Source organism: Tamandua tetradactyla, chromosome 22 (genome assembly GCF_023851605.1).
Source record: "Tamandua tetradactyla isolate mTamTet1 chromosome 22, mTamTet1.pri, whole genome shotgun sequence".
NCBI classification, from domain to species: Eukaryota; Metazoa; Chordata; class Mammalia; order Pilosa; family Myrmecophagidae; genus Tamandua; species Tamandua tetradactyla.
This window is the reverse complement of record NC_135348.1, coordinates 18,722,022-18,748,081: the sequence shown is the minus strand read 5'-3', so window position 1 is coordinate 18,748,081 and position 26,060 is coordinate 18,722,022. Positions and strand designations below refer to the sequence as shown.

At 41.6% G+C, this 26,060-nt stretch overlaps 1 pseudogene; it reads right to left on the bottom strand.

Annotated features, from left to right (window-relative positions):
• Nucleotides 1-22,403: 22,403 nt before the first annotated feature.
• Nucleotides 22,404-25,577, bottom strand: LOC143665991 (nucleoporin SEH1-like; annotated as a pseudogene).
• Between the last annotated feature and the right edge of the window lie 483 nt (nucleotides 25,578-26,060).

Here is a 26,060-nt window from a genome sequence, read left to right as displayed (position 1 = left end):
TTCCTCCCTTAGTGAGTGGAGCTGGAGTGCTGCCTACATGGACGCCATTCTGAACTCACACGAAAAAATAAAAATGATACAAGAAAAGTTAAAGGAAAGTCTTGCAGGATATCAGCACTAGAAAGCCACCTAGTAATCATCCACATAAACCCTCTTTCACAGAGGAGAAAACAAGTCTCAGAAGTGTATATGACATCCCCAATGTCATCAAATTATTTGTTGGTGAAGATTCTGTGCTTCATTTTCCTCTCACTAAGCATTTACAAATATCTAACTCATTATGTACGTTATTTCTTTGATTTGTTAACTATTTGCCTCCTCCGGTGAGAATTCTCCCTAAGAGAAAAGATGCCTGTCTGTTTTGTTTACTGCGGAAGCGTCGGCATTGAAAGTGTGACTGGTATTCAGAAGGCACTTGGTCATCATTTGTTGGATGAATCAATTGTATCTGATCCCAGTGCATTTTCTCCCTCCCTACTACACTTTCATGCAGAGAGCATTTCAAAGTGAAATTGGTAGTTCTAACAACCACCTCCATGCAAATAACTTTTTCACTAACTCTGCTTCCTTTTTGTGTAGATGAGGTTCAAGGGTAGAGGAAAATTCAAATCCAGGACTGACTGGCTTCAGAGTCAAATGCTGGTTGAATTCATCCCTGAAAAAAAAAAAAGTGGGGGTGGGGGGGTGGGGATAGGCTGTGACAATAGACAGCACAGCAATAAGAAAACAAATGAAAAACCAAATAACTTTTATGGGACAAACTATATAAAGTTTACATGGCAGTGAGCTTTGTTGTGTATTTTTGCATATCTATATTTACATCTTTACCCATATTTTTTTCTATACTCTGTGTCCACATCTATGCTCATGATTATGCCTCTTGAGAAACGCAGTTGAAAGGACTCACTTGGTCTGCTGCTAGGGAAGTGTTATGGAAATGGTTACTTTTTATGACCTTTCCTCAGCTGTAGAAAATTCCCTATTAAAAGGGATGAAAACCACCATAGAACTAGCAACTACAAAGAAAATTAGTAGATCCCTAGGTGAATCCAAGAAAAGTTTCTCCAGTTCTTCTTGACGTGCAATCCTACATTTTTTTTGCAGGCATCCTCTATAAGGGAAAGGAGGTGCGACACCCCAGGGGGATGTGCACTTATCCTGTGAAAACAGAAGCAACTTATCCAACAAAAGGCTTGCTTGTGGAATTAGGTAAGGGAATCTAGTTTTGTGGTTCTGAGAGATGGAATTGAGCATTTAAAGTTTTGTATTGTCTGGGACTTTTCAGTATCATTTTGCGGCCTAAACTCCTACTGGTAAATGTATAGTGCAGTCATATCAGTATGCTAAAGTTTATAATTTATCTAGTAGGATGTCAGATGGGTTATTGTGGTACCAGAATTTTTGCTAAGATCCAAAACCAAGAAAAAATGAATCTGTTTTATGTTTTGCCAGCCAGCCATCTCCCTAGCAGGGATTAATGAATGGAACCAGTTCAGAAAATGTCTAGCCACCAACTCTCTTCCAAAGTAAGAGGAAGGCTTGTATTGAGAGAGGTGAAGAAAGTAGAGTTTGAGTAAGGAATGAAAGCATTGCTTCCCTTTATGAAGCTGCATGGGAGAACTCTGAGAGATGCATCAAAGGAATGAAAGTGTCTGCAAAGGGACCCTGGAAACCCACATTTCTGCGGGATATTTATTTGACTGCAAAACCTGAAGTTCTTCTTTGGAACATCATTGATGCTGACCAGAGTATTATGGAGTGAATTCTGGAAAAAAAATTTGGGAGTCCAAAACAACTTAATCCTCTTCAGTCTTCCTTTTCCACCACAAGGAAGGTATAATATGTTCCTGAAGTTCGAAAGCATATATGATCATAGAGTCTAGTCTTGGACTTTCTGTGACAGAAAGTTCTTTATTAGCAGCCTAAATGTATAATGTACTTGGAAAGAAGATGAAGGCAAACCTACTTCATCTCAATTGTCTATGATCCTCTAAAATGTGAAAGAGGAAGCCACTGGTTTTCACAGCTGTACAGAAAGGATCATGGAGGGAAATAGATGAGGGTGGACCTTGGAACTGCCAGGTGGCTACTGGGATTGAGATTGGGATTAAGATTCAGTTGAGACAAGGGGTTGTGGTGCCAAATCTATTGTACAAATAAAACTGTCCTATGGAGGGTGGTTGTAACTATTTTGATAAGGGTCAGTTAGTAGAGTTTCAGGAAAAGGTCATGGCACCCACATTTTTGCCCTATGAAGGGAAATATTTAGTTTGTTTTCAATTTCTAATTCAAATAACCTAGTTGTTTTGTTTCTTTTTTTCATCAAAATAGGAGAAGGATAATACTTGATTGCTGCAAAGGGTGAGAAAATATAGAACTCAGAAGCAGAGAGACAGGGAGCATAAATGCCTATAAAAGGGAGAGATCAAGTAGAGATTAAGGGTGACCAAAAAGAAATTAAGCAATCTGAGTACTAAGTAATTTATAAGAGAAATGTTGCAAGTTCTTTTGGAAAAAACAACCCCCCCTGTGGAAAACTGTTGATTAAAGCTGGGCACACAAACAGAGAATAAGTCTTGTCTATAAATGATAATGATGGTTGAGATGCACGCAAATAACAGCCTAGAGCAAATAGTTATGGGAAAGGAGTGAAGTAGGAGCACCAAAGAGGGTCAGGAGAGGCTGGATAAAGCAGGAAGTAACATCAGGAAAACAGATGTGATAGATTGTATTTTTCAGTTATGGATACCACAATATATGCCATCTCTCCTGCTACTTTTTTTTTTTCATGGTCAGGCACAGGGAATTGAACCTGGGTTTCCAGCATGGCAGGCAAGAACCCTGCCTGCTGAGCCACTGTGGCCCACCCTCTCCTGCTGCTTTTACAACATGATATTGATATTCCTCCCATCAATTAGCAGAATTGTTGTGTCCTCCCTTTGAACATGGACAGATCTTTGTGACTCCCTTGTCCAATAGAGTATAACAGAAACAACACTGTGACTTCCAAGGCTCAATTAGAAAAATGCCCTATTTTATCTTTTTTTTGGGGACACATGTTCAGGAAACCCAGACACTTTGCTGTAAGGAAGCCACGTGGTCCAGGGAAGCCATGGAGATGCCCACAAAGCAAAGAGGAACTTAGTTACCTTGTCCTAAGCCTCCAATGAGCTTCAGCTGACAGCCAACGTCCAATTGCCAGCCATGTGAGAGAGAGCCATTTGTAAAGAAACTGCCAGTATCCAGCTGAGCTGTGCTGGCTGATGCCACAAAGAGCAGAGATGAATACTTCTCACTGAGCCCTACCCAGACAGCAAATACTACACTAGGTGAATGGTTGCTGTTGTTTTAAACAACTAAGTTTTGACAGGTGGTTTGTTACTTACGCAGCATTAAGTAACCAGAGCAGGACCAGATCAGAAAAGGAATTATTTACTTAGCCTAAGTTGGCTAAGCGATTTCTGTAGTTCTTTTAGTAGGAGGAATTAAAGTTTGCATGAGTTCTCCCTTTTGTATTATTTGGTGTTTTCTATAATTTGTTATCTCCTTAATAAATTCTGTGTGGAGAATTTTCATTTTATTGTTTAGGTTTAGGCATTCTCAATAAATTGCTTGGTACTCTTTATTAAATTTTGAATTAAAAGGCCCTTCTAAATACAGTTTTAGTTTACTATATGAATGCTAAACTTCCAGTAACAACTGTAGTTAAGAACTTGTTCCCTAAAAGATGCACACTATGGGTGGGCCACGGTGGCTCAGCAGGTAAGAATGCTTGCCTGCCATGTGAGAGGACCCAGGTTCGATTCCCAGTGCCTGCTCATGTTAAAAAAAAAAAAGATGCACACTGTGTAAATAGCATTCCACAAGATTCTGATTTGCCTGGCTATATTTTAGTTTTTATTTATTTTTCATTTTTAATACAATTTTATTGAGATATATTCACATACTATATAATCATCCGAAGTGTACAAGTAGTGGTTCACAGGATCATCATATGGCTGTGCATTCATCACCACAATCAATTTTGAACATCTTCATTACTCAAAATAAATAAATAAATAAATAAGAATACCCAAGACATCTCATACCCCATACACCCCCTATTATTTATTTATTTATTGTCTTTATTTTCATACTCATCTGTCCATGGAGTGGAAAAGGGAGTGTCAGTCACAAGGTTTCCATAATCACATAGTCCCATTGTGAAAGCTATATAGTTATACAATCATCTTCAAGAATCAAGGCTACTGGACTATAGTTCAACAGTTTCAGGTATTTCCTTCTAGCTTTTCTAATACAATGCCAAAGAATAACCTCCAGAATGACTTCTCAAATCTATTTGAAATCTCTCAGCCACTGCACTTTATTTTGTCCCATTTTTCTCTTCCCCCTTTTGGTCAAGAAGGCTTTCTTAATCCCAGGATGCAGGATCCCAACTCATCCCTGGGATTTCTATCCCTCTTTGCCAGGGAGATTTACACCCCTGGGAATCATGTCCCATATAGTGGAGGAGAGCAGTGAGTTCACCTGCAGAATTGGCTTAGAGAGAGAGAGGCCACATCTGAGCAACAAAAGAGGTTCTCTGAGGAGTGGCTTTTAGACATAATTATAAGTAGGCTTAGCTTCTCCTTTGCAAGGATAAGCTTCATAAGGCCAAGCCCCATGATCAAGGGCTTGGCTTGTTAAATTGGTAGTCCCCATTGAATATCAGGAATTCCCCAGGTGGAGAAGTATAATATTTCCACTTTTTTCCCAAAGTCCCTCAAAGAGATTTTGCAAATACTTTTTTATTTTCTGGCCAGATTATTCTGGGATTTACCAGCATATCACACTAAGCTGTACAAACCAAGAAACTCTCACTCCATATTCAGAGCTCCATGTAATGATGGTGTTCAAATAGAATCTCATACCCCTCTCTTATATCCCCCACTTATTGACATTTAGCTTTGGTATAATGACTTTGTGACATTTAATGGAAGCACGTTACAATGTTACTGTTAACTGTAGGCACCAGTTTGCATTGATTTTACCTCTTCCATATACTATCCAATTTTCAGCATCTTGCAATTTTGACATTCATTTGTTCTCCATCATATAAAAACTTTCTTATATTTGTGCATCTAATCACTTAGGTTTTGCTAAGTTATACATTCCCAGTCTTCATCATCTATCTTTCCTTCTCGATGTCCAACATACTTCTAGTTTTCCCCTTTCAACCATACTGACACTCACCTTCTTTGAGTTCTTCTTTATCATCACCTAATATCTTTTTCATGTCCTCCTTCTCTTTTGCCATATTTTCTCTCAACTCATTGATTTGATTTAGCACGTTTGTTTGAACATTTCAATTAGTTATTTCAATGTCTTTATATGGAAGTGTTGGTTTATTCCATTGACTGGGCCATCTCTTTGTTTTTCCTAGTATGATTTGTAAATTTTTGCTGATATCTAGGCATCTGATTTCCCTGATTAGTTTATTCTGCAGGTCATTTTTACCTAGGATTTTCTTGTTGGTTGGCTCTGTTCTCTGTTTTTTTGGCATTCAGTTCAACTGAATGTTTAACTGATCACAATTTTTTGGCATTCAGTACAACTGAATGTTTAACTGATCAGAATTTTTAGACATAACTATAAGAAGGCTTAGGCTTCTCCTTTGCAAGGATAAGTTTCATGAGACCAGAATAAGTTTCTGGCTTTTGCTCTGTCTATATGGAATTTTCTTTTTTTGAAGATGGTTTCCCCAGATTTGATAGACCCTAATCAGATTTTCGCTTACCAGACAACACAGGTCTCAGGAAGAAGGTGAAATTGGTATTAAGTTTCACTGAGTTTGAGGGACAGCAGATTGTCTGACTTTCTGTGGTCTCTACACTCGGTGCTTTTCCTATCCTGCCCACCAGGTGGCACTTGTCATCCCTCAGATCCCCACCAGCTTAAAGTGGCCTGGAGACTAATTCTCAGCAGACTTTGTCCCTGCCAAGGGCATGGTTGAAAGAGAGGCTGAGGGAGAAGACCAGCTTAAATTGTTTCTGTTTTCCAACCCCTGGGGTCTGAATTCTCTGAATGAGGGTCTCTGCTAGACCTGGGCTTGCTCTCCCCTTTTCTTGGGGAAGATCTACCTTTTAGGGAATTACCTCCTTCACTTGATTTGTTACTTTGTTTCTCAGACCTATCTTAACTCCACCCTTGCCTGGGGTAGTGCTGAAAATTGAAAATGCCTGAGGCTTTCTCTAATGAACTACTTAGAATAGTTAAAAAAAAATAATGATAATAAAAAATCCCTTTTCAGAGACAGTCCCAGCCCCCAAATTTCATCAGTTAAGAGCCAGAGTTGGTACTCAGCTCTATGTGCCCCTTTTCTTGGGGCACAGCCCTTTTCCAGTATTCTGAGCTTGGCTGACACCAAAAACCTCTGTGTTATCTTCTTTTTTATTTTTAATCTTTTTTTTTCTATCACCCCTGCCTCCTCACTGCTGGGAGAGACCTCAGTGTTCCCTTCCTGCATGCTCTGGGTTTATCTGTGCTTGGAGCTTATATTCAGCAGTCCAAATTTGTTAATTAAAACTGCAGTTAGAGCTTGGTTGAGCTCCCATCCCTGGCTCCTAGTAGAGACTGCTTCTTTTTTCCCATGGAGAAGTGTTTCCAACATAGCCTGTCATGCCAGTGGTGGAAGAACACCGGCTTCTGTAGTTTGAGGCTGTACTTACATTTCTGAGCTGTTATCTCAGCCCTTCCACCCATTCCAGATTGGTGTATGATGTGTGTCCAGTCATGGATGTCCCCAAAACAGTTGTTCCAGACAGTTCCTGGCTATTTACTCTCTGCTCTAGAGGACTAATTAAATTCCACATGTCCTTACATCACCATCTTGCCCCACTTGTATCAACTCTGGGCTACTTTTTGATCACATGAGTGGCACATTACAATTATAAGAACTGCTTTATGGGTGTGGGAGAAAGAACCCTGCCTGAAAGGTTTTTCCTCACAGCAGAATGATATATTTACAAGAAGCAATATCCAGGTACTTCATGTACCAATAGCTAGTATGAGGGTGCATTAAGTGTATCAATACCTTCATGTATCAATAGCTAGCATGAAGGTGCATTAAATGCATAACACATAATTCCTTCATTTAACAATATATCAGCAAATATTTGTTGAGTGCAACAATGTGTTGATACAGTGCTAGGCATAGGGGTTATGGGGATATAGCAGTGAACAAAACATGGGTCTCTAATTTACACTCAGATGATAAGTATATATATATATATGATATATAGAGATGATAAACATAAATATATACATAGAGAGATTAGAGAAAGAGAGAGAATCTCAGAAGATTGACAATCATAAAAAATTGAGCATGACAAGGTTAGAGTGAGTATGGGCAGGCAAGGTTATTATTTTATGTAGGATGGTCAGGAAAAGAACTTCTTTGATATGGTAACATTTGAAGAGAGGTTTGCCGTCGGAGAGCTCCAGTCGGTCAGGCCGGCTGGCACACTGGGTGGGGTTGGGGAGCGAGCTCGCGGAAATTAACCTGGGTAAGCTTCGGCGTCTTTCCCCTGCCGGCGGTCGCGAAGAAGTCGTCACTCAGGCCAGATGCGGGTTTTAAGTCTTTATTGTTACACTCCGGGATGGGTCACCTGGGAACCCGAAGAGTGAGACGTCTGGGGTCCGAAGACCCCAGGGCTCTATCGACGACGCGGGGCTGGGCGAGCAACAGGCTTAAATATACTCGGAGGAGGGGTGGAGCTAAGGGTCTACACGTCACACTGAGGCAGCCAATCATGCAAGGTAGTAGGCAGTTGCCAGGCAGAGGGTAGAAATTAGGGGTATGGAACGAGTTGAGCATAACAGGAAGGGTTGCAGGCTTTGAGATGAGCTACGGAAATGGGCGGTCTACAACAAGAGGGGGAAGGGGGAACAGTGAACTAGGTTACCGATATGGGGGCCGGGAGTGAACATAGAGAGGGAGAGAAACATTAAAAAATTTTAAGTTTGGCTAGGCTCCAGTCCCTGAGAAATATGCCACAATTCCTCTCCTTTTTCTTTTAAAAGAGCACACTTGTGTGACAAGTGGTGGGCATGAACCTTTGCTGGGAGGGGTAGGGATGAGATTCCCCTTGCACTTGAGGCTCAGAATTTCAGGGGAAGGGTGTGTGCTGAGCCGACCCTTATGCAAATCTCATGTGCCCCAGAAGAGCCAGAGGAGGCCTGTTAGAGTGGCCCTCTTCTGCGGCTACTTTGTGCCGCACCCAGCGGTACCCATCTGGTAGCCTTTCGGTGCCCCCAGATGCATGCTCTCTGGTGACGTGCAGCCCCTGTAGGGGAATGGAGAGAGGCAGGGAGTGGTGCAGGCATAGGCAGGCAAGCCCAGAGCCGCAGCAGCGCAGTGCCGACTGCACAAGATGGCCAGTCTTGAGAGCGACACCAACCTCAAGGTGATCAGTCCTGGGGGTGAGCAACACTAGCGAGCCATACCTGAGCCTGGGGACGATTTTTGGCATCTGAGAAGGGATTCTGGAGCTCTAGAGCAGCAAGGGCTAAAAGTTTCGTATCTCGCCTGTGACGAGAGATTCTTGAACAGAGACACTTGAGTGTGAAAAGAATAAAAGTTAAAATTAGTAGGAGGACACCATAGAAGATAAGGTTGGAAGGTTGGAAGAAGGACGAGAATTTGTTCAGAAGGTTTGTTAGGGTAGAGGTGGAGAGTTTAGTTACCGATAGATTTTGTATAGTTAGGATTTGAGTTTGGAGGCTATGGGTATAGTTCCAGTAGGCTATCGAGGAGAGCACGGGAGTCCTTTTTTTGCCAGTCCTAAAAGATTAGTGAATGTGAGGTTTAGTAGTTTACTGTTCGACGAGGGGACTTGGGGGATGGCTTGCATTGACTGATTCCACAAGAAGGTAAGGTTAATTGCTAAGGCTTCGGGAGGGGGAGAGAAGTTAGGGAATAACGAGAGGTTGAGAGGCGCACTAGTGGGGAGAACATTGGGATTACATGGGAGATCCAGTAGACAATTATTGACAAATAGTTGCGGGAATGTGGGGGAGTCGGGGGTGATGAATAGTAGTCCCAGTGGGTATTGGACTGCGGCCCACACCTCGCTTTCAACAGGTTTTCCTAAGGCGGTGCGGTGGGGTTTTGGATCTTCGTTTTCCAGTGGTGGCTATCGCAGGTCGGACACAACGGGAAGGGATCCACAACGGCTGAGGTTCACTTTCTGGAAAGACACAAGCAAAACCGCGTCCCTGCGCTAGGAGCGGGGCTGGGCCTGACCAGGTGTTTGTGACTGGATCTCGCCAGTAGACAGAGGGGACTACTGAAGGTCAGCTGGTGGGACCCCAATGTTTGTGCAAAGGGGATAAGCCGTCCTTGTCAAAGGTCAATAAGTTTAGTACTATGAGGACCTGAGTGATGATGTCTTTGGGAGATGCCTTAGGCATATTACTTCCTTGTTTTTCTATTTGAATTTTAATCCTTTTATTAAGCGCTTCCACCATGGCTTGCCCTTGAGGGTTGTAGGGGATGCCAAAGTGGTGCGTTATGTTGTACATGTCTAGAAAGGCCTTGAAGGCCGCACTGCGGTATGCAGGGCCATTGTCTGTTTTCAGATCCCAGGGGACCCCCATGAAGAGGATCCCTTGTCTTAGGGCTTGTATGCAGTGCTTGGCAGTCTCCCCTGGCATAGGGGCTGCGTAGCACATACCTGAATAGGTATCTATTATTACGTGCAGGTATTTGAACTTTCCAAATGAAGGAACATGAGTGACATCCATTTGCCACCTCGCGTTGGGCTTGAGTCCTCGGGGATTTACTCCCTGTGGCTGAAGAGGACCCAAGGGCGCAAATGGAGCGCAGGCGGCGCAGCTTCTGACTAAGTGTTTGGCAGTTTCGATGGGGATGCCACAGAGATGCCGAATGGCGTCTGCTGATAGGTGGAACCGACTATGAAGCTGTTTGGCTGCGTTGATTGGGTCCTGCGTGGTAGCGAGGACTTAGGCCGAGACGGCCTCGTCAGCCAGCCGATTGCCTTCAGCAAGGGGGCCTGGGAGGCCAGAATGACTGCGAATATGAGAAATGAACCACGGATGTTCTCTGTCCTGCAGGAGATGTTTAAGTAAGATTAGGCACTGATCAATAGGTTTATCCTCATTGGGGAAGAACATGGAATGAGCGAGGACTCTGCACACTTGATAACAGTAAAGGCTGTCCATGAAAATATTGACTGGTTCAAAGGGAAACTGCTGAAGTGTTAGGATTATAGCTTGAATTTCTCCTACCTGAACAGAGTCCAAGTTGGGTTGAATTACCGAAACGGGCTGTTTTTGCTGTGGAACGTACGCGATGAACGCAAGGCGTGTTTTAGAGGCGTCAGTAAAGACAGTGGTGGCCCCCGGAATGGGCACAGATGACGGAAATGGGTGCCCAGAGAGAGATGGAGTTAATGGGAGGAGTCCTAATGCCTGGAGTATTTTATGTTTAGGGTATTTGGACGAAAATTCCCCAGAAAATGTTGCTACCAGGGTTTGCATGTTAATGTCTTCCTGGATGAGCCAAGTAGTTTGCTGGTCCCCTAGGGGCCAGACAATTGTGTCCGGGTGACGACCAGTGAGCTGAACCGCGGCCTTGATAAGGCTTTGGGCCAGCGCAATGAACAGTTGCACGAGAGGGCAGATTTTCCTGAACTTACTTTTGGCGGGGTGGACCCACTGTAGGGGACCCGATTGCCACAACACGCCTGCTGGGACTTCGTATGTGTCAATTACTACTCCCAGGAGCGGTTTGTTGGGATCGTACCGGTCCAACTGTGCATGCCACAGGCTTCGGTTGAAGCTAATTAGTACTGACTTGGCCGCAGGGGTTAGTTTAATAGGTTTATTAAGAGCTTCTATAGGGGTGCGACTAGTCTTTAACAGGTTAAACAGGGGTTGGAGCTGAGCGGTGGTCATGGGCAGTGCTCCCCTCACCCAGTTTATTTGCCCACACAACTGTTGTAGTTGGTGTAGGGATAGTTGCTCTGGGATGTTAAAGGAAAACTTTACTGGGGCTACTTGAGTGTTGATGGTGTAGCCTAGGAAGGTAAAGGGCGGTTGAGTTTGAACTTTGTCTGGCTGCACCTTGAGGCCAAGATCGTTGAGGTTTACTATTAATTGGGTTAAGACTACCTGTAGTTGCTCCTGGCTCTTTGCTGCCACGAGGACATCATCCATATAATGGAGGATGGTAGCCTGGGAGCGAAGCGGCAAGACCGCGGTGTCAACAAAGTTTTGGCAGATTGCCGGGCTATTGCGCATCCCCTGGGGCAGCACCTTCCACTGGTAACATCGTGCTGCCCCCGCGTGGTTAGTGATGGGGACAGTAAAGGCGAATTTTTCTTTGTCTGCATCGTGCAGAGGGATGGAGAAAAAACAATCCTTTATATCAATAGTGGCAATTTGTAGGTGTTTAGCAAAAGCCGTGGGGTGAGGCATACCAGGTTGAGGGGACCCTATGGGCCGGATATGTTTATTAATTTCCCTAAGGTCATGAAGGAGTCTATGTTTGGTGCCTCCCTTCTTGGCGATGACAAATACCGGGGAGTTATAAGGACTGCACGAGGGCTCAATATGCCCCACCTCTAGCTGCTCTTGCACTAGCTGTTGTAATATTGCGAGTTTATGGGACGGAAGAGGCCACTGCTCCACCCAGATAGGCTCTTCTGTGTCCCATTGGAGAGGAGTGGGTGCTGGAGGTGTAATGCGAGCAGTGGCGCAACCTATTGGGGGGGCTGTGTGGTAATATACGCCCCGGAGGCTGTTAGGATGCCTCGCCCCCACAAGATTTGGTCAATGGTATGTAAGAACAGTGGCCTGAAGACACCTCGGAGGCCCTCTTCATCTTCCCATGTAAGGGGGATGGCGGCTCGCTCCGAGGGGGCAGAGCCTGTGGCGCCGAGCACCGCGGGCCCTGCGGTAGTTGGGCATAAGTTCTTCCATTTGGCTGGAAGACATGAAATTTCTGCTCCCGAGTCCACCGTACCAAGAAGCCAATCGGCTCCTACTCTCAACTTATGGGTGGGTTTATTCGGGGTTATGGGGATCGTCCACATTATGGTCTGGGGGTGCTTTTGCTGGCTCCCCTGGTCTCTTGAGGACGGGGCTGAGACTTGCCCCCCCTGGAGTTTAAAGGCTGTGACAGCTGGTCAGAGTTGCGGCAGAAACGCGCCCAGTGATAGCCCTTACCGCATTTTGGGCAAGGGGTGAGAGGTTTACGGAGCTGCCCGGTATTGGGTCTGGGGCCCCCCTTTAGGGGTGGCTGGGGGTTTTCCCGCCGCTGTGGGCACTCTCTGGCGAAATGCCCAGTTTCCCCACAGCGAAAGCAGTCTTGGCTGAGAGCGAGGACCGAGGCGAGGGAGCTAGAGAGGGCAGTGGACAGGGCTGTAGCTAGCCCCTCGGTGTTGGGATTGACATTTGAGCATGCTAACACCCAGTCCGAAATATTTTTTTCTCTGATTCCCATTAAAGCTTGTTTGAATGGCTGGCGAGCGCCTTCAAAGATGAACTCTTTAGCAAGAAGGTTTTGCTCCATCGCACCAGCAACCCTTTTTTGACATGCCCCTTGCACTCTCAAGACAAAGGAGGCAAAGTCCTCATCTGGCTTTTGGACTAAGGCAGAGAGCTGCCCGGGCTTAGCCACGGAGCAGTTGCGAAAAGCCTTGAGGCCCACTTCTCTTAACTTAAGGAAAAAGGCATATGGGGCCTGCGAATAGACGGATGGGTCGAAGTAGGGACCCGTCCCCAGAAAACATTCGAGGGGGAGGCCGAGCCCTGGAGGGTCTCGTTGCACAGCGGCTTCCTGCGCAGCCTTTTCCGCCTCCAAATTGAAATGAGCCTTCCAGTCTACCAGTTGTCTAGGAGTGAGGATGGCTCGGGCCAAGGAGGTCCAATCCTGAGGGGTGTTAAGTTCTTGGGCTAGCCCTTCTAGGAGGTGGGTGGCATAGGGACCTGTAAGCCCATCCTCCTTGACCGCTTTGCGTAATCGCTTTATATTTTCCTCGCTATGAGGAACCCAAGGAAATGGGCGCTGCAGGGAAGGAGTAAGATTGATGGGGAAGAGTGTTGCCTGCGTCGGAGGCAGCGGCCGGGTCGAGGGCCAAGGCTGCTCCGGACTTGGGAGAGGGCTGCCGCCCGTGGGATTGTGGCAGAGTGGCCCGGGTAAAAAGGATGGCGCCTGCTGCGCTTCCGGGAAGAAGGGGTTGGTGGTGCTGAAGGGAGCGGGGACGGATGCCAGGGGAGGGGCAGAAGGCAAGGGAGAGGAGTCAGGGAGTTTCGCCTCCGCGTCCTTAGGGAGGGCGGGGCAAAGGTTGCGACTCCCTTCCGGCCAGGGCGGCGAGGAAGAAGGCGGAAGGGTGGAGTTTGGGTTCCCGCCGTTAACCTTTCCGTCATATTCCCGTAAGGGTGGGTGTTGTTCGAGTCGCTCACTTAACTGCTCAAGTAAGGACTCGGCATCCGAATCGGACTCAGAGCCTGATGACGAGGCCTCCACAGCAGCCGCATTTACCTGCTTGGGTCGGCCGTCTGTGGGGGGCAAGGACCCTTGAAGGTAGGAGCGGATAGCAAAGAGGGTGGGGAGAAGTCTGGGGGGGAAACGCCTGCCCTCGTGTTCCATTTTGTCTATGACCCGGGCAATGAGCTGATCGTAGGTAGCTGGGATCCAAAGTGGACTCGTTAGTAGCCAGGGGTTGAAGGGCAGCAAGAGGTCCCAATAAACCTGAAGCTGCCGGGCAGAAACCTTACATCTATGTGTGTCCAACAAGGCGGCCAGGGCATGCACTTGAGGGACCTGACTCTTAGAGAGAGACTGACCCATGTTGAAATTTGGAGGGGACTACTCACTGCTTGTAGAGACTAGGACTGCGTTTATTTAAGCAGGAGAGTCTAGGGGGCTTACCTTGGTTCAGAAGAGAGGTCCTAGTGTCTCCGGTGTGCGGCGGGCGAGGAAGGGTCCCTGTTCGGGCGCCAATTGCTGTCAGAGAGCTCCAGTCGGTCAGGCCGGCTGGCACACCGGGTGGGGTTGGGGAGCGAGCTCGCGGAAATTAACCTGGGTAAGCCGAAGCCGGCGTCTTTCCCCTGCCGGCGGTCGCGAAGAAGTCGTCACTCAGGCCAGATGCGGGTTTTAAGTCTTTATTGTTACACTCCGGGATGGGTCACCCGGGAACCCGAAGAGTGAGACGTCTAGGGTCCGAAGACCCCGGGGCTCTATCGACGACTCGGGGCTGGGTGAGCAACAGGCTTAAATATACTCGGAGGAGGGGTGGAGCTAAGGGTCTACATGTCACACTGAGGCAGCCAATCATGCAAGGTAGTAGGCAGTTGCCAGGCAGAGGGTAGAAATTAGGGGTATGGAACGAGTTGAGCATAACAGGAAGGGTTGCAGGCTTTGAGATGAGCTACGGAAATGGGCGGTCTACAACAAGAGGGGGAAGGGGGAGCAGTGAACTAGGTTACCGATATGGGGGCCGGGAGTGAACATAGAGAGGGAGAGAAACATTAAAAAATTTTAAGTTTGGCTAGGCTCCAGTCCCTGAGAAATACGCCACAGAGGTTTTCAGGAAGTGAGAGTAATCAGGTGGCTACCTGGGAGAAGGACATTCCAGGTAATGGAAACAACGAGTGTAAATATTCTCAGGTGAGAGCAGTCTTAGGGGTCAGCAAGGACATCAGTGTGGTTGAAACAGAGTAAGCAAGTTGAGTGGAAGGATAAGCCAGAGCAGTATCAGGAGTGGGAGGCGAAGCATGCAGAACTGTAAGGTCTTGTAGAAACTATTGAAAGAGTTTTGACTTTTATTGAGTGATTATAGATGCAATGACAGCCATAAGCAATATACAGTATAACTATAATGCCAACATGATTTCAATTCATCAATGAAATGCAGTACCTTTTTTTTTTCAAATGGAACTATTTTTATTCTCTTCTGATTTCCCTTCAGTCCACTTCTACTGGCCTTCTGGTAACAGAGCTGCTAATTGCACAATTCATTGCCTGAAATTCTTTAATGGACAGTTTCATTACAATGATTTTTCCAGTTGTATTTCTAATATTCTGTCTTTGTGTAAATCTGAGCCAGAACTGAGCACTGGGACACAACATCTCTCTGCTAACTGGAATGTCTTCTGGTAAAGTGTTTTGCAAGCTGTTTCACAATTCTTTCTCAGTCCTCTTTAATATATTGTTGCAATGTTTTTGGTAGGGATTTTGTAGATTTCCCTGGTTCTAAGAGGAAACTGAATTTTCCTGTTTGAAATGGAAGATTACATAGAAACCTTTCTGCCTATAGTTATTTATTTATTTGTTTATAATTATTATTTTTATAATAAGTATTATATTTTTCTTATTATCATATGTTTCCCCTGGCTAAGCCAGATAGGGTTTCTAATGGTTTTCTTTTTATGGTTTAGCTATTTAATGATTTCAGACCCAAATGGCTATAAGCCTCAGTTAAATTTTGCCCACCAAAACTCAAGCTCACATGATTGGATGATAGTTTTTAAGGATCTCCTGCTTACATTTAATGTCCAATGACTTTCTCCTGCAGTTTTGTACAGAAAGTACATCTTCGTGACTCCTGCTGTACTCACCTTCTCTAGGCTTCTGTCTTTGCTTCTTCTTGCAGGGGCACTTTTACATCACTCCATGGTACCTCTCTTAAGAATCCTGGGACTCACTTTCCTTCCTGGACCACCTGATATTCTCATTTCTTCATCCTTTGCCTTGCAGTAGGACCACCTCTTCCTGGCTTATCACTGCTTCTAGTGTGTATGTGTCCAGCATCTGTATTTAAGCTTCTTCACTCAGTTCTTTTATAAATCTCGATAAGATTTTCACCAACTTTCTGTACAATGGGAGGAAGTTTTCATTATTTTCAGTCAAGACTTTTTATAGATGGGGAAATAATTGGATTCTTGAAAGTGTATTTTCTGGAAACAAATATACAACAAACAGGCAAACCAACAATCCCCCAGTGCTGGGGTCTTCCTTCTGCTTTTAAGGGTCATCTAGTGGCAACTGGCCAGAATTTCATGAATAAAGTCTGAACAGAATTGGCGCTTCAGAACTTGTTACCCTTTAACTCTTCACTATCAGTCCAGGCTCGTAAACAATCTTAACATCCTCAGATGCAAGAAGATCAGCAAGAACATAAGTTATCATCTGGGCCCACAACAGAATTCTAAGAATGAGATAATATATCATCTGGGGCAAAAAATAAACATCTCTTAAAAAAAAGGTGGCTTATACTTTGTATATCCTACAGGGACAGATATGGTATTTATGTCTCAAGGAAATCAGGGCCACACAAATGAATTTTAAGTGAATAGACTACATTGTTGAAACTCCACAAGTGCATTCCTTTCAGCTTTGTTTAGATTCTCCATCTTCTGTGGCAGCTTTGGTTTAATGCTTATGAATCATAGTAACAAAATGTAACGACAAAGCAAGGAAGATTTATGGAAATTTCATTCCATTATTTTTAAAAGAAATTTTTATTGGAGGAAGGTAGGCGTTCATCTTATTTGTCATTGTTTCAATGACACATAAGGAACTTGCAGTGGGTACCTTAGTAAAAATGTTGATCTGGTTGTTTACCAAGGAGCAAATCTTGTTAGTTTATACTAGATAATTGTAAAGAGTCCCATAATTCTGAACTTTGTAGTTAAATAGATCTGGCTTTATCACTTTATCCCTGAGCACCTTTAGGCAATTTACTTAACCTCATTAAGCCTCAGTTTCCCTATCTGAAAAGTCAAAATAATATTAGTACCTGAATCAATTTCAGAAATCAATGTAAAGCATTTAGCAGCACAATGGGCACCGAGTAAATGCTCAGTAAATATTGATGATATTATTAGAATTAATATTTTTGCAATTATTGTGTGCTCTTATTGTTTGTGACTACTTTATAACAGTATAATAAAGTATTTTTCACCATTACGTATTCACTATAAACTTAGTCAAGGTATTTCATCTTTCTTATCCCTCATATGTATCCTTAAATATGAAGTTTTTACAAATAGAGAGTTATAACAGCAAATTAACCCTGAATAAACTATTTTTATATAATATAATAATAGCCTTTAGTTATTAGGAAAGGAATAAGACTCCAAGGCGCTGATATTTGGTACCTCTTTTCTGGTCATCATGTGTCCACTGTGATGAAATCAGAAACCTATAATAAATTAGTACGAAGTGACAAAAGTCACTAGAGGTCACATAATTTAGATGTTAGTGATTTTCAAATACAAATATAGGCCTTTCTATCCATCTCCCTTATATCTAATAATGAAGACCTTTACATGTGTTAAATAGTAATAGCAATCATTGATTAGTCTTCTGGTAACTATAAATTAGGTGAATATTGCTTTCCTTGTTCTTTATAATGAAACTGCTACTTCACTTAACTAAGGCTAAAAGACCAGGCCAAGATCAAAGAGCAGTAAATAGTAAATGTTGTTGTTAGCACTAAACTCTTGGTCTATAATATGCAAAGGAAACAGTCTTATCCACTACACCCAGCCATAAAGCATACAGACCACTGCTAATAGAGATTTTTCAACCGTCACAGAAAATGTTATTCCTCAAAATGAACAAAACCAAATCGTGGATTATATGGTGTTGATTTCCTCCTGCCATGTATAATTCAGGCAGTGGTTGACCCATAGGAGCTATGCCTGTTACTCTGCAAACAGCCTACAAATCTTACAGTATAAATAATGGAAGAGCTTGATGGATTCTTGTGAATTTACAGATCGTGCCAAGTTTTCAGCAAACTAGTTCTACCCACTTATGTGTGAGTTGACACAAGGTGGAATATTTACACTGCCAATATCTAGGAGAGGTAATAAGAGCTATGTGGCAATAAAAGGTCATTTAGCTCATCTACTGGGCTGAACCTTATATAAAAGAATTGTGGACTTGTGCATTCTTAAAGAATAATCTTTACATCAATGCAGCTGCCTTTAATATATGGGGATACCACAGGTGGTAGTATATGTTCAGGTGTTTGTAGACATGTGCTGGAGGGAGGTAGAGATATATATTTTTTTTGCATGCATGTGCACAGCTCCACGGCAAATGCAATTTGTCTTCCAAAAATGATATTATACAGCTTTGCAAGAATTTGGTCATTAGCATGAACCAAGGCATCTTTTATGCTTCATGTTTGATATTTAGATATGGAAATTAATAGTGGAAAATGTAAAGGTCATTTTAAATTATTGTTTTGCTAACATAGTTGTGGATCCTCACAGGAAAAACTGTCTTTTCTAAATAATGTAATGATGTCAGGTTTTAATTGTCTTCCAATGACACTTCCAGGTCGCAGTTTCAGTGGTGTATACACACATACCCACACACGCACACACACACACACACACCTTGGGGCATATGGTTAAGGGATGGAGATAGTGGCTGCTCTCTTCTGTGGTAGAGCTCCTCTGCTGAGCATATTAAATCCCATTACTTGGATGTTCCTTCCCAGAGGAGTTCAGTCTTCTCAAAGTTGTGCTAATTGGCAAAGCCTGCTGAGTAATATAGCCCACCTAATGGCATGACAAAAATGAGATACCCCAAACCTGTCGTTATCGGTAACTGATAATGCACACCAAGACAAGACCCTGGATGATACCTTGGAATTTTTATTTGATGCAGCAAAATGATGCAGAATTGTCATAACTTTTACTCTATTGCATTTTTTTGAGATTCTGAACAGCTCTTAGTGCTCTATGTAAGTGATAATGTATGAATTGAAAGCGAGGATACTTACTGTCAACTCTTTGCTATTGACTTCACCATCAACGTTAATGGAAAACAAATGAAAAGAGCTTCTGGGCAAGAGGAACTAAATAATCTTCCTCAGGGCAAACATGAGCTCACTCTTTGTGCAAGTAAATAGCTATTATATGCATACTACATGGAAATTTGTTTAGGATTTTTTTTTTGTATTTTTGCACACAATACATAGATGCAAACACGTATCAAATGCTTTACATTTACCAATGTATCACAATAATATTTATACTAAATATTAGACACAGACTGATTTTTGAAGAATTTGAAAATGTTTTGATGAATTATGATACATCCTTATGCTAGGAGTCCATCCTTAAGCCAAGTCCCACCCCTCAGGCCCAGAGAAGACAATTCTCCATCACACCGACCTTTTGTCTTATAGAAGAGCCTCTACCCTCTTCTCTACCGGTTACTCTTCAAGGTTGGAGTAGCTGCTAAACTTTTTGTAAGATGGTGATAACCATTAGTTCATATTTGTCACTAATTTGTAAAGATTATTTTAACTTACCAGTAGGATGCAGCTTTCAGTCTGTATTTCATTTTCTCTCTTTCCCTTGGGCCACTCTCCTTGGGGCTATGAAAGAAAATAAATGGTTTTCTTACTTGTTTTTTTCCCGCCATGTGAAAGCACACCTACATCAGGATCCAGGGCCCATCTTTTAGATAATGTATGTATATATTAAAACCTGGTAAAGAAAATTCCCCATGTTTTTTCATCATTTTAAAATTTATTGTAGTTATTTGTGGATCTTTATTTTCCAAATGACTTTGTGAGCAGCTTTACTGAGTTCCTCAAAAAATCTAAATAGATCGTGTTTTGTGTTTGCAGTGAGTTTATAGATTTTGATATTCTATCCCAAACCATGGCATTTCTCTCCATTTGTCTTTATTGTTAGGGTACTAAAGTTTCCTCTAAAAAATTCTTATGCATTCTAAATAAAAATCATTCCTGGATACCTCATGAATTTTGTTGCTTTTGTGCATGGAAACTTGTTTTCTAAATTATTTTTCCAGTTGATGATTACCAGTGTAGAAAAATGCCATATAATTTTGTAGGTTAATTTTATATCTAGCAGCACTTCTGAACTTTATTAGTTCTAAAAATTTCTTGATTTTGTTTCTTTTTCTAGATAATTAATTATATACCATATGCAAATAATCCTTGTCTTGTCTACCCTCTTAAGGCAAAACAGTATCTATATATTCTCAGTCTCGTGTTTACTGTCCTGAGAGTGGGCAAACTGATGTTTTATAAGAGAAGCTTTGTCTCCCAACACAGTGGGGAGATAATGCTGACAATATCTATTTCTTTGTATTTGTTTTCAATTGGTTAAGAATGCAGTATAAAGGTCAACATGTTAATGAGGACATCTTAATTATTAATAATTACACAGTTGTTAAACTTCTGTTTTTGAAAAATTAAAAACAGTATCAGAATATGCACATATTTTGTTGAATAGAAAGACAAGACACAAATTAGACAAGTAGATATAAATATCTTAGGTATCTAACAATGTATTCAAGGGAAAAAGACTAGAAAGAAATACAGCAAAACACTGAAAACGCTATTTCTGAATTACAGAGGATTCCAGATGATTTACTTTTTTGTATTGTTCTATGTTCTCCAAGTTTACTATAACATATGAGCAGTCAAGTTATAACCAGAGAGAGACAAAGAGAGAGAGAACAGGTACTTACAAGGTACCTATAGTCAATACTTTAGAGTAATAAACTGATATCTAATCGCAAAGAAAAACTTATTCCTAAAGGCACTGCCTACCATATTGAAAAAAGCATGGTCTCTAAAGACAAACTGGCTGAGTCCAGTTCCCAGAACTTACCAACTGTCAGACCTTGGAAAAACTATCTATTTTCTCAGTGTCTTCATCAGTGACATGGAAATAATAATAGCACGTACCTCATATAGAAATGTAGAGTACTTAGAACATAGCAAACAATGTGTGATATCAATGGATCTTATTTATTTTACTTGAGACCTAGAGAGAAGGCATCTTGGCTCATACCTTTGAGAAATACCTATACATTACCTGAAGCAAAATTTTGAAAACATATAAAGGCTTTATTTATTGATTTTTAAAATTCTATATTTAAAGAATGCCCATACTGAAAGAACCCTTAAGATTGAGGACTTCTTCTAGGCTGCATGAGGAGTAAATGACTATTTTATAACAATATGAGTTAAAATTAAATTATGGTTCCTGTAACAACAAAAAAAAAGCAAACCAAAATAATAGTGGCTTAAGCAATATAGCTATTTATTCATTTAATACATAAACAAAGTTCAGAAAGAAACAACCTAAGGTGAGTATGTCAGCTCTAAATATTCATTAGGTACCTGGACTCAGTCTTGAAATTTCAAGAGAGAAAAAGAAAGGTGACGGTAGGGGAAAGAGTGCATATCAGTCCTCTTTTCCTAAGATTTCCTAGAGGCTACTGTTTGGCTTTTCTCACTGATGAGAACTTAGTTGCACGGTCATACCAGTAGGAAGGGAAATTGGGAAATATTAATCTCTTCTTTGGGTGGCCTTGTACCTAGCTAAATCACGGATTCTGTTACTAATGAAAAAGTGGAGAACCAATATTGTAATGAACAATGAGAAATTTCTGCTGCAGTAATCATATAATCTTTTTTTTTCTTATTACAAATGTGCGCATTGGTGATTTTTGCTTCCAGCTCGGCCTGAATACCTAAATATTATATCCAAGAGTAACTATAAACACTGGATAAAACCAAAATAAGAAAAAAAAAAAAGAAAAATAACATAAAAGTATGTGTTTAAAGGAATCTGAGAACAAACAAAGCAGCTGAGAACAACAAATCTGAAAACAGACAGATCTGAGAACAAGTTAAGTAGGATTTGAGATGTCTATATCCCAGGGAGAAAGTAAACATGTTTTTTCACTTTCAAGGCAGGGGGATAAAAACTGAGAAGGCGGCGGTGATGTAGGACTTTTTATTTCATCTTTTAAAATAGATTTTATTGAATAACCTAGAATAATTACAAAAGCTTCACACAGTAATTTCAAGTAGTGAAAGGCAAGTTCCTTCAAAAAAAAATAATAAAACAGTCTGTATTATGTTTTGCTGCTTTATACACAGGAATGATTTATTTTATATACTAGTCAGCTGCAACATTAGCTTATAAAAAGTAAAACCTGTCTCAAAGGCAGAGTGAACCTCATAATGACGTACTTCCACATCAACCAGATGACAAAGCATAAGACACTGAGGACCATGAAAACGGTGCAAAATAAAAATTTAAAACAAGCACTTTGAAGTCAGCTACCAAGTGTCACTTTTACAGTTAATGCTGCTTACACATATGTTATTTCATCAAAGGTTATCAATCAATGAAACAAATGATCCTTTGATGCAAAAGCACAAATACATTCAGGTTTCAAAATACTGTGTTCTGATTGGAATACATGCAAGACAGGCCTAAAATCAGAAAAAAAAGATCTTAAAGAAAATAAAGAAAAGCAAAAAGCAGCCAGAACGAATACATTTACAGGAATGGGGATAAGGCCTTTAAAATGTGGAAGCAGTGCTTTAAACCCCTTCCATCTCAGGGAAGGGCTTAAGAGGCTGAGAGATATATCTGCGAGGGTGAGGATACTGGAGGTGGGCGGTGTTAGCATCGTGAGAGGGCTCTACCGGAGGAGAAGGCGGGAGAAGGAGGGGAAGGGGGAGGGCGGAAGGAGGAGGGGGAGAGGGGAGGAGAAAGGAGGAAAGAGCTGGGCAGAACTGGACCATGTGATCCAACCCCTGGGGATTAAAGAGGGTGAAAGAATTATCTGAAACAATGAAGACAGAAACAAAACACTAAAACATAGCAAAAAACAACAGGAAAAAAAAAAAAAGGAAGAAAAAGAGATAAGTAGTAAATACAAGGAGAACCAAAGAAGAAAAAACACATGCTGGAAAAAAAAAGTTTTAGTATAATTGATGCCAAAACTAACAGAACATAATAGCAAAAATCAAGACCCTTACTCAAATTGAGATTGCATAAGCAAGTTTAAAAACTTGAAAGAAATTTAATTTTTTTCTTTGCATGGGTAGGCACTGGGAATTGAACCTTGGTCTCGGGCGTGGCCTGGCAAGACCTCTGCCTGCTGAGACACCGTGGCCTGCCCAAAAGAAATACAGTTTTAAACTTTAAATGTTTCTTAAAAATTATCAGCAGTGAATTTCACAAATAGACATTAATTTTATGTATTTACAACATTTTCTAAGCTTTCAGAAATATATTTGATGCTGTCCTGTAAATGTACAAATCTAATAAACTTCTTTGTGCAATGCTTTAATTTCAGCAGCAGGCACACCTTTTTCTACACATACATGAAACTGAGAATTAGTTCTAGTACACTTCACATAGTATGGCTAGCTATTGCAACATGCTGTTGAAGAAATACAATCACATACTGTGTAGTTCTGCAAAAACTTTAGAATAACTGCAGAATTTTTATAAATAAAAGGGCTCAAAGAATGTCATGTTGGGTGGGCCACAGTGGCTCAGCAGGCAGGAATGCTTGCCTGCGATGCCAGAGGACCCAGGTTCCCAGGTTCGATTCCCGGTGCCTGCCCATGTGAAAGAAAAAAAAAAAAGCCCAGCATTTAGGGCAGGCCATGGTGGCTCAGCAGGTAAGAATGCTTGCCTGCCATGCCTGAGAACCCAGGTTCGATTCCCGGTGCCTGCCCATGTTAAAAAAAAAAAAAGAAGGTCATGTTATTGACATTTTATCACCTACCCATACTAAAAAATTTTAGCAAACTTTGAAATTTATACTTTCGTCATCAAGGTCAGAGCTCTAGACAATATGAATTAATGGACATGGAAGGATGTCCCATTTGCCTGCACAATTTTAGCAAAATTTTAACTGCTTTTCAAACTATAATATACAACCAAATTTTGACTTGGAGGAAACTGTAAGCCATGGAATCACACCATAAAAATATACAAGCGCATATTAGAAACATTTATCTCTTTAGTGATTACTAATTAAAAACATACAAAGGTATTTTTATTTTACTACTAAATTATAAATGAAGCAATACCAAATGTTTAACTTGGCTACAAACTGTACAGTCAAATCACTTTCATTTTAGTACTACTCTCACTCCATTAATTTTTTTAAGTATTTCAAAGAAATGACAGAGCTTACTGAATAATATTATATGTAAACCAATTCTACAAAAAATAAACAAATTTGCACTCAAAACAATCTTTTGAAAATTATTTATTCAATTCTCAAAATTGAAATTATAAAAAGTCATCATTTTAGCTCATTGTTCTAGAAAACAAAAGAAACAAGCCTTAGCCTATATTCTCTAAATGGAATCAAGTGAAATTTTTCCCTCTTCCCAACTACTTATAAGGATGGTATCCTTTTCATTTTTAAATTCCTGTTAGTTTTAGGTATATTTCAAAAAACTTTTGGTGACGATGTTTCAACAAAAAGCCACTCCATTTACATTTGAAAAGTTTCAAACGGTGCCAGTAAACTGGTTAGTACAAAAAATGAAATACACAGTTGTTTAAAGGCCTTTTGGACTGTATTTAATAGTAAGCAGGCTGCTGGTCTATGTAAGGAGAGGTTGCTCTCCATTCCCATGTGCATACAATAAGCAGCAAACAGCAAAGTTACTTCATTAGCTTGTTCTCAGCTGTGCTTTCTGCAAGCACTAGATCCATTTAATGAATTTTGTAGATTTGCAATATGTGAGCCTAGGGAAGGGTTTGAGCTCTCCTGCTGAGAAGTCCCATTGACTGGGCTCCAGTTACCTTTCAATATACCAGTCATCTCCAGTTGTCCATATAATTAGCGTTCCACTGCCAGCACAATCTTACACTGCCAGCATCTTTTGAAGATGTTAGTACTATTCCCATTTTATTCTAACTCACTCGCCATACATGGGAATTATGATTATCAAACAGAGCCACTACATGAATTTTGAATTTTGTTGGCACACCAGAGGAAGTAAGTTTTAAAGTAAAAATCCTCACATCTTTGGTTGCTAGAGTGAGACTATAGAAAGACCTTCCCAAGTTTGGAGTGAATGCAAAATCACGTATAGGATCAGTGATGGTCATAAGAGTCTCTGCTTCTACATATTTCTTGGTGTTTTCAATTATATTAAAAAATCTTCACCTTGGCCATTGCATGGACCACTATTATAACTTCCTATAGCTATCATGGGAGAGTGAGCACAGGAGCTCGTGGGGTTCCAGGAAATACATCTACAGCTCAGTTTACATGAAATCTCATGCTGCGATGAGGTTCATCACTGACTGAGGTTCATAACATCTGGTGCCTCATATATTTGAACAATACCATCTGCTCAACAGATTGCTGACATAAGACCTATATGCTTGGGAGCAAATTTCACATCGGTTGCTGATGCTCTGTTATCCGCTAAAATTGTTCTCTTCACCCTATGACTATCCTCACAGTTTATTATTTGATTCTCCTACTATTTCATCCCAAACAACTGCTTTTGGTCAAAGGAACAGAATGCTAAAAAATGTCCAAACACGTCAGGTACCACACAGATCCACTGTGTCTTCCAGCTAGTGGTACAACGCCAATCTCCATTTCCATTTGTATCCCAGACCTTGACGCTATGTTCACTGGAACAGTTTGCCATCTGCCACCCATGGAAGTCAAAAGGCACATCACGGATGAGATTCTTGTGATCCTCTGTGAAGCTGTGTACCATGAGCATCACTCCCATCAGGAACCCGCCCCCCCAACCCCCCAGAAGGAGCTATCTGCCGGGGCCCAGATGCCACATGCTCTCCCACTGCCAGCCTGCACACTGATGTATGGTTTTTAGCAGCCCCATGGTGTTAGGAAAATCAAAATTCATATTCAGAGCTGCTAAAGCAGCCAGGACTTGATAGGTCAAAATTTCAGAGAGGAACCCTAGATAAATGAGACTGACATGCTGTGCTGCTTTTGTACTCATGGCATATGCTGAAACCTAAGCTTCAAAAGGGTGCGATAGAGTCATGAAAACAAGATCATATAAACAAGAAGCTAAACAGAGATTTCAGCAATATTAACAGAGATTTCAGAAACAAAGATTAGAGTCCAGAACCTGTCAAGGAGAAGGGACCCTAGTAAACACACAGCTTTCAGTTCGGATCCCTAAAGGGCTATGTCCTAGCAGTAAGAAATATATATACTATCACAAAGTCTCAAATTA